Here is a 13,138-nt window from a genome sequence, read left to right on the forward strand (position 1 = left end):
TAGGAACATGAAAGCTGTAATCTGTAATGAGAAAGAATTTGATTTTTATGCTTCATTGCAATGTGACACTTTCTGGATATGACTGAATGGAAAATTTGCATCAATATAGAAGAGAACAATTGGATTGCATTCATAGATAGAACATTACATTCAGTCTAAACTAAACAAGTAAACATAGTTGAAAACACTAATCTCAGTGTACTGAACATAACTGAAGATGGCAGCCGCGGCCGCCGCCCTCCGCTCGTCGCGTGCACGGCACTCTACGAGAGCGGCCTGGAGCACGATGTGGTCTGCCTGCTGGGTCGACAGGGACGCCGCAAACACGGCATTCACCAGCTGCTGTTGTGCCGCGCTACGCGCCTCGTCGACTACTTTTTTTTTGCTCTTTCTATTATTTTGCATCAGGCAAAACAGATTAAGTATATTTTGCAGCTGCAGTTGTATAGATTAAGCACTATCAAAACAAACTCAAGAATGAACCAATTGAAACCATCATAAAGAAATCATAGAAATTTACTTAATATTGATCTGGGAGGCCTCTTGAACTACTAGCACTGTCATAGAAATTTACTTAATATAGAGCACAGTTTCATACAGTCTGAACATTGAGAAAACCAAAGCAAAATAAAGTTGGAAAAGGCCTTTCCTACTAAATCTTTACCCCAACTGCAGGAGCAGTTCATTCATGAACTGAACGTAACCAAAAGTTCATTCATGAACTCTAACTTGTTCTGATGTAAACTAAAGAGATAGAAAATCATGCACATCAGCAGGCCAGATATCTTGAGACAGAGCAGACTGCGGTGCATTTTGGCTAAATAGAACCTCCTCTTCAGCCTGCACGAACTGTGCTCTATCAGCAGCTCCATCATCTCCAAACAGGAGATTGTAAAAGCCAGGAGCAGCAGCTCTTGCTCCTCTGACATCTCCAGGAGCAGCACCTCTTCCTCCAAATGTATCAGAGGCAGTTCTTCCTCCTCTTGCACCATTTCTTCCTCCACCAGCACTTCTTCCTCCTCTTGCACCATCTCTTTCTCCCCTCCCAGCAGTTCTTCCTCCTCTTGCAGCATTTGTTGCTCCTCTCCCTGCACTGCCTCCCCCTCTTGCTTGTTTTTTCTTGGGTCTTGTTGCAGCTGCTGCTTGCTGACTTGACTGAGTTGCTTCCTCTCCATTTGTAGGTGGTGCTTGCTGACTCCTCACCCTCCCCCTAGCCATTGTTGTTGTCACTCTGCCTACTGGCATTGCTTCTCTAGCAGTTGCAATAAATGTAGACTCAGGCAAGGGGCCAAATTCCCTAGGGGCTGGGTATGTGAACCTCTCCTGCAAAAATTAAGATAGAGGAAGTGTGAGCACACATACTAATGATTTATTGAGATAGAGTGGGTACAAGTTAATTAGTGAAATGATCATTGCCTGTTCCTGCATCTTGTACACCATACAATCAGGTGTTTGTGTTGGATCCAGCTGAGGGTATACCCTGTGTGGCATTATGTTCTGCACAAGACAAGCAATGTATGAACTTAGTATATCCTAAATCTGAAAAAGTATATGGGAGTAAGCATAAGAGTACAAGTGTATTACGGCAAGTATTGATGGATCATCATACTCTTCTTCAGATTCCCTAGCAGCTTCTTCATTTGGAGTCTTATCAGCATGATTATGGTGTCCTTTTTTGTTATGATCAGCTGCTCCACATATTGAACAGTGCATGGTCACACCATGCTTGGTCACCTTCTTTACTCCATTTATGTCACTCTTCTCTTCTGGATCTTTCTTCCTGTTTTTCTTTGGCCTGCCCATAACTTTTGTGTATAATGGTGGATACACATCAATCCCATTCATTTTCTCCCATAGCTTTGTATCCCTCATTGGCATCATGTTATATCCGTAACACTTTCTGTACTCCTCCACTGTATAGCAGGGGTGAACCATGCTCTCTGGTTCAATCCTCTCATGCCTGAAAGTTGCTATTGCATGATGGCAAGGGATGCCAGATAGTACCCACCTTTTGCAGTCACAGCTTAGCATATTTAAGTCCACTATGTATGAGTTTTGTAGAGAGAAAACTTTGAACACACCTCTACCATACTCTTGCACCCTGCAATTCTTTGCCCACTCAATGTATTTGTCGAGTTTCTTCTGAATCTTGGGGCACAGTCTTCCTGTCCACTTTTTTGACTCCCTTTGCTTACCAACTATCCTATTTGTGAGCTTCGTGAAAATATAATCCAGCATTGACTTAATTGGTAGCTCTCTTCCATCCGATATATAACTGCAGATATTTTCATATGTTCATGTTGTGTTAGTACCCAATGACATTGTTTAACATGATATGAAGGAAAGGTGGGAGGGCAATGCAAACCTGTTGAAGACTTCAGACATGTTGTTTAATAATATGTCACACTTGCAAAATGGGTTGAAGAAAGCTTTGATCCATGTTTTTGGAGCTAACTTCTCAACCCACTTGTAAGCATCAAGGCTGTGCTCTTTGATCTGATTCATGCTTCTCGTGTAGGCCATCTCATTTGGGGATATAGCTATATCATCAATAACATGTGAGCATACAAAGCTATATCATCAATATCATGCCAAGTGGGTTGACAAGTCATTTTTCAGCTGCTCACCCTTGTGAACTTTGTGAAAGTTTTGGTAAATATACCTAACACAATTTCTGTGTTCTGAATAAGGAAAAACCTTCTGAACTGCATTTATTAAACCCTACATAATAGCAATATCATCAATAATAATAATAATAATAATAATAATAATAAGAGCATAAACTAATAGCAAAGAATAGCATAAAATGGAAGGAAGTGTGCCCACCTTCTGCTTGTCACTCATAAGTGTATATGATGTACTGTTGCTTATGTTGAGATCATCCTTCAATGAAGTTAAGAACCACTCCCAGCTGTGTGTTGACTCCACTTCACATAGGCCAAATGCAATAGGAAATATGCAGTCATTTGGGTCAATTCCTACTGCTATCAGCAAATTCCCCTTGTATCTTGTTTTAATGTGGCACCCATCAAGGAAAATGATTGGCCTACAAGCCTTAAGAAACCCCCTCTTAGATGCATCATAAGACCAATATAATGTCGAGAAGTGGTCCTTTGTCCTCTTTGCCTTGTTGTCAAAAACCTCCTTTGTGCACAAGAGGCATCTTCTCATTGTCTCTGAATTCATTCTTGAACTTGTGAGTAAGAAAAGGTGCAGTAAGAACTCTCAGCTCCCAAGCTTTGGTGCATGTATGCTTGTCGGTGTACTTTTTTATTTGAATGCTACCTGACCTATTATCATGTCCTGCCTTCAAGTACCAAGTGCAACCTGGCTTGCATACAGCCTCTAACAACTTTGAAGTATTCCTACGCTTGTTCACCTTCACTCTATTTCTGACACTATATGCAACGAGAGCATGCCTCAACTCTTTCATACCTCCAAAGACCATCCCAAGCTTGAAAACAGGTGCATTGAGATCAGTGCTCGGGTTGAAAGTGTTAAATTTGTGTTTCAGCTTCTCTTTCTCTTCTATTGACAAGTTCAAATGACTATCCTCTAATGCATCTTCTGGAAGTTCTCCTTCAAAGTCCTGCACATTTTCTTTCTCTCTGTGATCATCAACATCTTTGTCCACATAGGCATCAAAGAGATCATCGTCACCTGTTGCTATTTCATAATCACTCTCATAGAAATCCTCATCTGTCTCAGCCTCTACATCCTCTCCATTTCCCTCTGAACTACTGCTTTCACCATTGTCACTAATGTCAAAATCTTCGTCCTCTTCCTCGGCTGCAATACCAGAACTAGATCCTTCTCCAAATGGCATAAACCTCTTTACTGGGCTTGAAACTTCTCTGTTGTACTGGGTTGTTTCTGTGAATAGCTGACATTTTGTTTACCATGCCTTAGTTTTGTTGGAGTTATAACCTTTGGCAAATCAGGCACTCCATGTATCAGCACATCATCTGTGGTTAGTGACTGAAGTGTGTCACCATGGTCTACAACCAGTATCGGGTTATTGTGCTCAATTGTTGCAACTATCATAAGAACAATGTCTGCATCACATGTCATAAGCTTCATGCCCTCACCAAATGATTTTCCTGGTTGGGACGAATACACATTAGTCTTGGACACTTCATTGTCATATCCTAGTTGCACAAGAAAATCATTTATCCACAGCATTGACCAAGTGTCACTCTGACAGTTGTCAAACCAGTCAACCATATAATCCATGTATGTCATGTTGCTTCCAATTCCACAAAAAAAAACCATTGTGATGGATCTCAACAGTGAACAAGCCATCAAATTGTCCTGCATTGTCAAATAAACTTCAATTACGTACTGGAATGATCAAATTCATTACAGAACAGAGCACTCACATTCAATACAAAACAGAGCACTCACATTTAGTATAGAACAGAGCACTCACATTCAGTAAAAACAGAACATTCACATTCAGTTATGAACAGTGCAGCCATATTCAGTTAAATAACTCTCAAATTTAATAAAAAAACAATGCAGTAAGATCAGCGTACCAATTTGCAATGCACAACAGTATACATCCATGCACTAACATCTCTATGAACAAAGCAACATTAGTCACATACAAAATTGCAGCAAATATTCAGTATTTGCAGACATGCTGATTATACAGAAAGCACACGTTCAGTTTCACATATGTTTAGTTAACACATTGCATCAACGACGAAATATGTCAACATAGCGTGCCTAACATGAATTCTGGATTACTTTCATCAACTTTTCTGAAGCAAAAAAGACGCCTCCTTGAAAACCCCCAATTAAACCCTAGGTCAGATTGGAGAAGCAGGAGTTCCGACCGGCCGCAACTAATCCATAGGCAAAATACGCGCTCGAATCAAAGCCTGAACATCTCAATCAACTGGTACAACCCACCGATCCTACCACACAAATCCTACCCACGGCGGGCTGACAAAATCGGCAAATAAAAGAGGAGGTAGACGCATGGGATCACTCACCGTATGTGGGTGCTGCTTCCCCCGGCCGTCGGCGGCGCGGTTCTTCCATCTCCTCCTCCGACGGCCGCCGTGCCGCAGTTCCGTCTCCGCCAGCGCCTTGGAACGATCGACAGAGAAGGGAGACGAAGCGGTGGGGAGTTACAATGGGCTGCCAGCGATTTTAGGGTACCTATACGCTTATTTGCAAAGCGCTCTGTTCCCGCGTCTCCAGGGGCTTTTTTGCGCAAAATATAATAAACCCACAGGGTTTTCTGCAAAGTGACCACGCGCACGCCTCACTGGAAGGCCATGGTCGCTGACAGCGGGCCCATGCCACGCTGGCGTCTCCACATACGGCTGCGTACGAAGGGAGTGACTGTATTTGCACCGTTTTGCAAGTTCCATGACCACAAACGCGTATTTTGCAACTTTGTGCACCAAAGTGACCATCCAGTGCAAGTTCTAAGACCGTGGGTGTATTTACCTCATTTTTTACGGCAACTTTACTTCTTAATACTCACTCTGCTCCTTTATGTAAGGTGTATTATTTCCGGCACGGTGATCAAGGCATATAATTATAGACATGTTAGGACGAAATTACCCTTGGCAAATTTATTGGTTAGTGGCAAGTAAATCAATTCCTCCAGAAAAGTAAGAGATACATGCAATTGATAAAGAGATAGTTTCCTTCTTTTGCTACAAGGAGAGATACAGACAATCAAGAGAGATATACTTTCCTTTTTTCAGGAGGGCTAACAAGGGAATTGTGGGGAATTAGAAGAAATGCACCTTACATTCTGGAAGTTTATCAAAAAATAAATACACCTTATATAAAGGAACGAAGAGAGTATGTGGGAACGGGTGGCTTTTTTTCTTTTATGTGAGGATTTCCTTGTTTATTTCCTTTTTACGTGAGGCTTTTTTTTGCGGGTGGAGTTTGTTAGTTTCATTTGACTATAAGTTGGACGTGTCAGGTGCGTTTTTCATAGGATTGGATCATCTGCGTTACGCAAGTTGTCTTTTTATCCTTGTCGTAAATTTTATAATCTAACGGTTGAAAGAAGAAACCTACAGGTAGGTACCAGCTCTCAAATTAACCGTGGTTTGCTCTGTTGGCGAAGCCCACTGAAAAAAATAGCGCGCTATAGCGTATTGAGAATTGTCTCGCTAAATATATCGGTGTGCAACGTCTCGCTAATAGCACACTATAGCGCGATATAGCACGCTAATAGCATATTTTGAGATCGCCGCTATTTTGATTTTTCATTTTACAAACTATGAAATGATAATTCAGTTAGTTAACCAGGAATTAATGTTCCAAATTACGATTCCTAAACTCTTTACCTGTAATGGTCCCATCTACCTAGGGTGAGGATCTACGGATGACCTGGTTTAAGTTCCCATTCACTTTCTTGACATCTGGTGGTTTCCTTTTCTACTATTTGTTCGATAAGTTGTGTTGCCATATCAGCAATTCTCACAACATAATAAGTTTTCTACATGAAAGGGGATTGCAAGCTCATATATACCTCCTTAACCAAACTATCACCCCCAGAACAAATATATTTTTGCATTCGTCAGGTTTGTGCTTATAAAGCAATCCACAGTTAATTTGAGAGCTACAACCTCCCTGTAGGTTTTCTCTTTCACCATCTCTGGGGAGAAGTTATGGTTAAAATAAGCAAGCCTAATTTTACAGAATATGGCCAGAATCAGCTAAGTACTTAAAAGATAAGACTTCAAAAAATTTGGTAGAAAAAGAGTTTGAGTAACCGAGCATGGCAAGAGCAAAAGAAGATGCAACTTTGACTTCCACAAAAAAATGAGCTGAGGTATGTGAACAACTAAAGATTATGCATGGCTTAGCTGGCCAACATGAGAAACACTATTCTCCTCATGAGCTGCACACCTTTCAGCGGCATCAGCATCTCCCTTACCATGCTTCTGTAACCAGCCTTATGATCATTCCCATTCTGCCTATTTATATATCTCCTAACCATATGCATCTTTTCAGTTGGGTTCCTTCGGGTTGTCATCGGGTTATGAGTATACACTATTACTGATCTTCTGATGTGTTTTCTTGATGATGAGTTGAGACTTTAGAAAGAACTGAAAGAGAATTTTGACAATGGTCCTGATGATGGTCGGGTGGTCGTGGACCCACCAAGAAAGTAGGAAAATTCAATATGAGATGTTCCACTGCAAGTCCAGGTTCTGTCCCATGGAGAAGTGTTCGGCTTGTCCATGGCGCGTGCCTACAGAAGAGTGCAGTTTACCTGTTAAAGTATGTCCATTAAGAAGCACTCAGTGTGTGCATTGAGATACAATATGTGTGGAGCGGACATACCTAATTCATTTTCTCCTTGTTCGGCGTGATTATAGAGCGTGAGTGATACTTTTTCCTTGCCCAAAATTATGATCAGAATATTATGACAGAGTTATCCATATCTACAATGTTTATAGTATCAATTTGGCATCATCCATGAATGCAGCCAAAATACGTAATTCGAACAAGCGAAACATTAGAGTTCATTCAGTGGACGGCGGTACAACTGAAAAGCAGAGCATTTGAAACAACCCAAGGAGTGTGATGGAGTACAGAAACAAATGTCAGGCTAAATGTCAGTATTACATCCTGGCGTTGCAGATTTTGCAAAGAAAACATCGAAAGAATTTGAAAGCACCGTCATGAGATTGGCATGTGAACAACTGAAGATTATGCATGGCTAGCTAAAATGAGAAACAATGGTTACTCCTCATGAGCTGCACATCATTCAGCAGCATCACACTTATCGTGCTGCTTGTAAACGTGTTCTGAACATTGTCCACTCTGTTTCTATATATATCTAGACCATAACATCTGCTGGGGTTACTTTTCTTGGTCATCAGGTTATGAGTGTACACTCATTACTGAACTTTTGATGTGTTTTCTTGTTGATGATTTGAGATTTTATAATAAGCTGAAAGACAATGTGGGCAAATGGCGGTGTGTCTCGAGGTGTGTCTAGGTGTGCCCACGGACAATCCAGGAAAAAATTACAGGAAAATGACCCGTTGAAAATCTAGTATATGTCCCATTGACATGAAGCCCAGGAAAAAATGGAAATGCTTCTGTTTATGGGTGACATACTCTAGTTCCCCGGTACCATCACAAGAGCCACTCCTGTACCATGGTGCGGCAACAGCTGACATGGCGATGCGGGAGAAACCGATCAACCATGTCAGCTACAAGGCCCATGGTGATTTACTTGAATGGTTTTTCCGATTGCAGACGAGGCCAGGCATCTAGCTTATAAAATTGTAATATTTGTGAAAAGGTATCTAGTTTTTATATTGCTAGGCACTAACCACACCGGCACCCACAGCTAGCCTACCGACGACTTGCCTTCGAGCCAGCTCACCCTCAATACTCTCAGCACCTTTCGCAATCGATTAGAAAATGACGTGGAGATGGGCTGGGCTTGAGTCAACCGCCAAACGTAAAATTAGCTTGGCAGGAGGTAATTTTACAGAGAGGAGACCGTGTTCTTTTACCCCTTTTTTTCAGCCTCACCAGCAGTGGCTTGTTTGGACCCAACGTCTGGCTGGCTCGGCGGATCGACCTAATTCTTGACCCTGCGTCATTAACATATACTAGTAAAAAGGCTTGTGCGTTGCAACGGGAGAAAAAAATATCACACATTCTTAATTTACACAAAATGATCTATAATATGAGAATTTGTATCTATGACCCAAACAAAGATGGTCTTAACCTATAAAAACACAGTTTAAGATTCTACAGGTGTTTTATTTCAACCGGCTTGCATTTAGATTTAATACTTACAAAGAAATAGACAAGTGATCATGCATTTATTCATGTCATGTTCAGAATGGGGTGTTGTTACGAGCGAGTAAAGGACAACTTCTCTTCCAGTTTGACAAACTCTAAAAATCTGACGCACGGTCGACGGATAATCATAGTTTGCAGTTTGGACGTAAGCTGCGATTCCAGAGAGGCATACAGACAGAGATGATCAAGAGATGGCATCCTTTGTACAGATAGAAGTTTGTATAGTAATCACAGTATGGTACATATGAGAAATGATCTGATATAATTTAGAGGGAAGTGGTTATTATCCACAATGTATACACATTTGACCGTCATTGTTCTCTGTTGTGATCAGTCGAAAATCATGCACATCTATATCTAGCAAACACGAGGAAGGTTCACATAGACCATGGCTAGAAAGGTAGAAACCAATCAACCATGTCGGCTGCAAGGTACATCTCGTGATTTAGGGAGTTCAATTGCATGCATTGTCTTGGAAATCTAGATTCCAATCGATTTGAGCTTAATGCTGCATCAATAGCGTGTGATGAATTCCTTCATGCTCTTATTGCATTATGGTCATGCTAGTTAACTCTTCATGAAATAGACACAATTCAACAGCATCACACTTTCTGAGCTGCTAAGTTAACTAAAGTTTCTACTATCACTCTGCCTCTATATATACTTGAGACCACTTTACACCTTTTGCGTTTGTGTTCCTTCGGTTGTGTGACTTTTGATGTGTCTTTTTGATAGTGAGGTGAGATTTTAGTAGAAACTGAAAAGGAGATGTGAGTAGTTCGAACATGGCAAATTGGTGCTTTAACCAGCTGCCCCACAGACCGAAGATCGAACGGAGGCTGTGGAGGAGCGGGCTGCTCCATGAGGAAAAGTAAAAAGAGGAGAGACAGAGAGGAAACGCAGGGGGGAAGGAGGAAGCAGATGACCACGGTGGAAAAGGGAGAGAAAAGGAAGAGGCTTACTGTTTGATTGTCTAGATAGATGGGTTGTGTCCTATGGTTGCTCAATTTTTCATTCATATGTTATGAATAAATGATCCCGTTTAATTAGGAATTCCCAAATGCTCTTGTGATAATCCCATATACCAAAGCCTGCCCGGCAGCCTTGGCAGGTTTTTTCCTACTTGTTGTTTCGCAAGTGACCTCATCCAGACATTATAAGTATAGACATCTAGAACATCATCGGACATCGGCCTTCATGTCCCGGATGGTGCTGGGGACCTTCATCATCTAGAAAATTGTAAGTATAGTGTCAGTAAGTTGTTGTAGGACATGGCAGTGAAAGCAAAGTTTAGCTCCTTCAATGTCTAGCAAAAGGATTTATTTTTATGTTGGGAGTGTTGCTATCTATTCAGAATGTTCGGGCAGTTCCGAAGCTGCAATGTTCCTAATACAATCTGGAGGGACGTGGAACCATTCCCACAACCTGCTTCCTTAGTTAAAATATGTGCGGCGCCATTAACCGCGCCTCACCCACTCAACCCTAAAATTTTGATGACTTTTAACCATCACCTTCACTTCTTCAAAGAGCGGCCCTATCACAGATAATCGCTCAATAGCTAGCAAAAGGATGTGACGGGGCAAGAAAACAATGATTTCCACGTTGTGCACAATAATTTCCTTGAAGTGCCAATTTTGCATTCAAAGTTGTGACAGATCGTCACAATTTTTTACAATTCAGACGCAGTCACACAAGTGCACTTTCGAGTACCTGCCACATAACCATATATAATTCAGGGTAGCAAAGTATTCTTCCATGGCAGCTCCTATCACATATTTAAGGGCATTGCAGTCACAGACTCATAGTACACAAATTCAATTTTTGTTTCAAACAAGTGAAGCATGTATAGTTCATTCGGTACCGAAGACACGACCACAACACAACTGAAAAGCAGAGTATTTCAAATAGCCCAACTGAAAAGCAGAGCACTTGCAACATCCCAAGGACTGCGATGGCATGCAGAAGCAGCCAATCAACAGAAACAAATGGCAGGCTAACATTTCAGTATACATCCTGACTTTCTGTGGTGTGTTACAAATTATGGGCAACGACTTGACGCACTGGGATGTTTTTGGAGTGGCGGTGGTCAAATTGTAGTTGCTGGTATTGCGGAAATGTGGTGGCGACAACACACGTGTGGCTTTGATGGTGGTGCTGCGAGCACCTGGTCTCGAGCTCTGGGGCGAAAGCCTAGGTCAGACCCGAGTGGTCATACCTGGTAATCGCGGTGTTTTTTATGTCGTTACCTTGTTGGCGGCATTGCTCGGATACGTTCATACTGTTTCTTCGGGGTGAAAACTTTGATTCTGGCCTTTGTGGTTGGATCCAGTGACGGCGGCGCTTGAGTGTCGCTTCCTTCCTGAAGGCCTTGCTTGCTGTTGAAGATTCTCGTTGTTGTTCTGATATGATCGCTTTGGGGCTTTTTTTCTTGTTCTTTTTCCCACGCCTTCATATAGCTTTTGGTCTTATGACTTTGCTAGTTGTTGGTGTGCTTTCGCGTGTGTGCGTTGGGTTGGCTGTGTGCATTCTAGTTATGAAGAGGCCGGGTGTGTGCTCCTATTGTATCCTCTCGATGCTCCATGTGAGTCAAAAAATCCACCCTTTATAAAAAGAGATTTTGCGGAGGAAAACAACTGAAAAATATGAAACCACCCTGCTGGCTGTTATTGAGAAGAAACAAAGTGGGATGGTAATTAACTAATCAATAAACAAGATGGAATCGGCCAACTTGCCAATTTCGTCGCTGAGTTCCACGTATTTGATCTTTAGACAGTGTTGCATACCGGGGAACTTCTTTCCAGTCACCGCGGAACACCACAGTCCCCAGATATTTCTGCACAGGTCACGTCATGTGGTGGCACCAAGATCCTGCTGTTGCTGTGTCCCTTCTTGATTGCAGGGTCGGCGCACCAATGGGCACTCTTGAGATCCCCTACCTTGAGATAGTGCTCAATTAAAATCTCCCACGTCTTCGCGTTAAGCCTTCCTCCGCGCATCTTGGCACGCTTCTTGAGAGCAACGGCCTTGTCAAGCATACCCTCTGTAACATATGCTTTCATCAGAGCATTTGGAAGCCCCCTGTCTCCGTCATTGGTTATTATACACATTTGACCGTCATTGTTCTTTGTTGTGATCAATCGAAAATCATGCACATCTATCTAGCCAATGCGAGGAAGGTTCACATAGACCATCGCTAGAAAGGTAGAAACAAATCAACCATGTCGGCTGCAAGGTACATCTGCTGATTTAGGGAGTTTAATTGCATGCTTTACATGGAAATCTGGATTACAGTCGATTTGAGCTTAATGCCTGCATCAATACCGTATGATGAATTCCTTCATGCTCTTATTGCATTATGGTCATGCTAGTTAACTCTTCATGAAATAGACACCATTCAGCAGCATCACACTTTCTGAGCTGCTACGTTAACAAAAGTTTCTACTATCACTCTGCCTCTATATATACTTGAGACCATTTTACACCTTTTTTATTTGTGTTCTTTCGGTTGTGTGACTTTTGATGTGCCTTTTTGCTAGTGAGGTGAGAATTTAGAAGAACTGAAAAGGATATGTGAGTTGTTCGAACATGGCAAATTGGTGCTTTAACCAGCTGCCCCACAGACCAACGTTTGGACGGTAGGCTGCCGATGAGCAGGCTGCTCCATGAGGAAAAGTAAAAAGAGGAGAGACAGAGAGGATAGGGAGGGGAAAAGGAGGAAGCAGATGACCATGGTGGAAAAGGGAGAGAAAAATGAAGAAGACTCCTGTTTGATTGTCTAGATGAACTTGTTGTGTCCTATGGTTGCTCAATTTTGTTTTCACATATTATGAATAAATGATTCTGTTTAATTACGAATTCCCAAATGCGCTTGTGGTAATGCCATATACAATAGCCTGCCCAGCAGCCTTGGCTGGTCTTTTCCTACTCGTTGTTTCGCAAGTGACCTCACCCAGATATTATAAGTATAGACATCTGGTAGAACATCATCAGCCTTCATGTCCTGGATGATGCTGGGGACCTCCTCAGGTTAGTTGACCTTCGTGTATAGCGTCATTAAGCCATTGTACTCACACAGGTGCACATTGGAATACCTGCCACATAACCATATATAATTTAGGGTAGCAAAGTATTCATTCATCGCAGCTCATATCACATATCTAAGGGCATTGCAGTCAGAGACTCACATACAAATCCAATTTTTGTTTCAAACAAGCGAAGCATATATAGTTCATTCTTTACCTAAGACAAGGCCACAACACAACTGAAAAGCAGAGTATTTCAAACAGCCCAACTGAAAACCAGAGCACTTGCAACAACCCAAGGACTGTGATGG

The 13,138-nt window shown here is 41.9% G+C and overlaps 1 pseudogene; it reads right to left on the minus strand.

The window, feature by feature from the left end:
• LOC120968179 (large ribosomal subunit protein mL101 (rPPR4)-like) overlaps window positions 1-12,767 on the minus strand; it is a 31,284-nt pseudogene extending 18,517 nt beyond the window's left edge.
• Between the last annotated feature and the right edge of the window lie 371 nt (window positions 12,768-13,138).

The sequence above is a fragment of the Aegilops tauschii genome, chromosome 7 (assembly GCF_002575655.3).
Source record: "Aegilops tauschii subsp. strangulata cultivar AL8/78 chromosome 7, Aet v6.0, whole genome shotgun sequence".
Lineage (NCBI taxonomy): Eukaryota > Viridiplantae > Streptophyta > Magnoliopsida > Poales > Poaceae > Aegilops > Aegilops tauschii.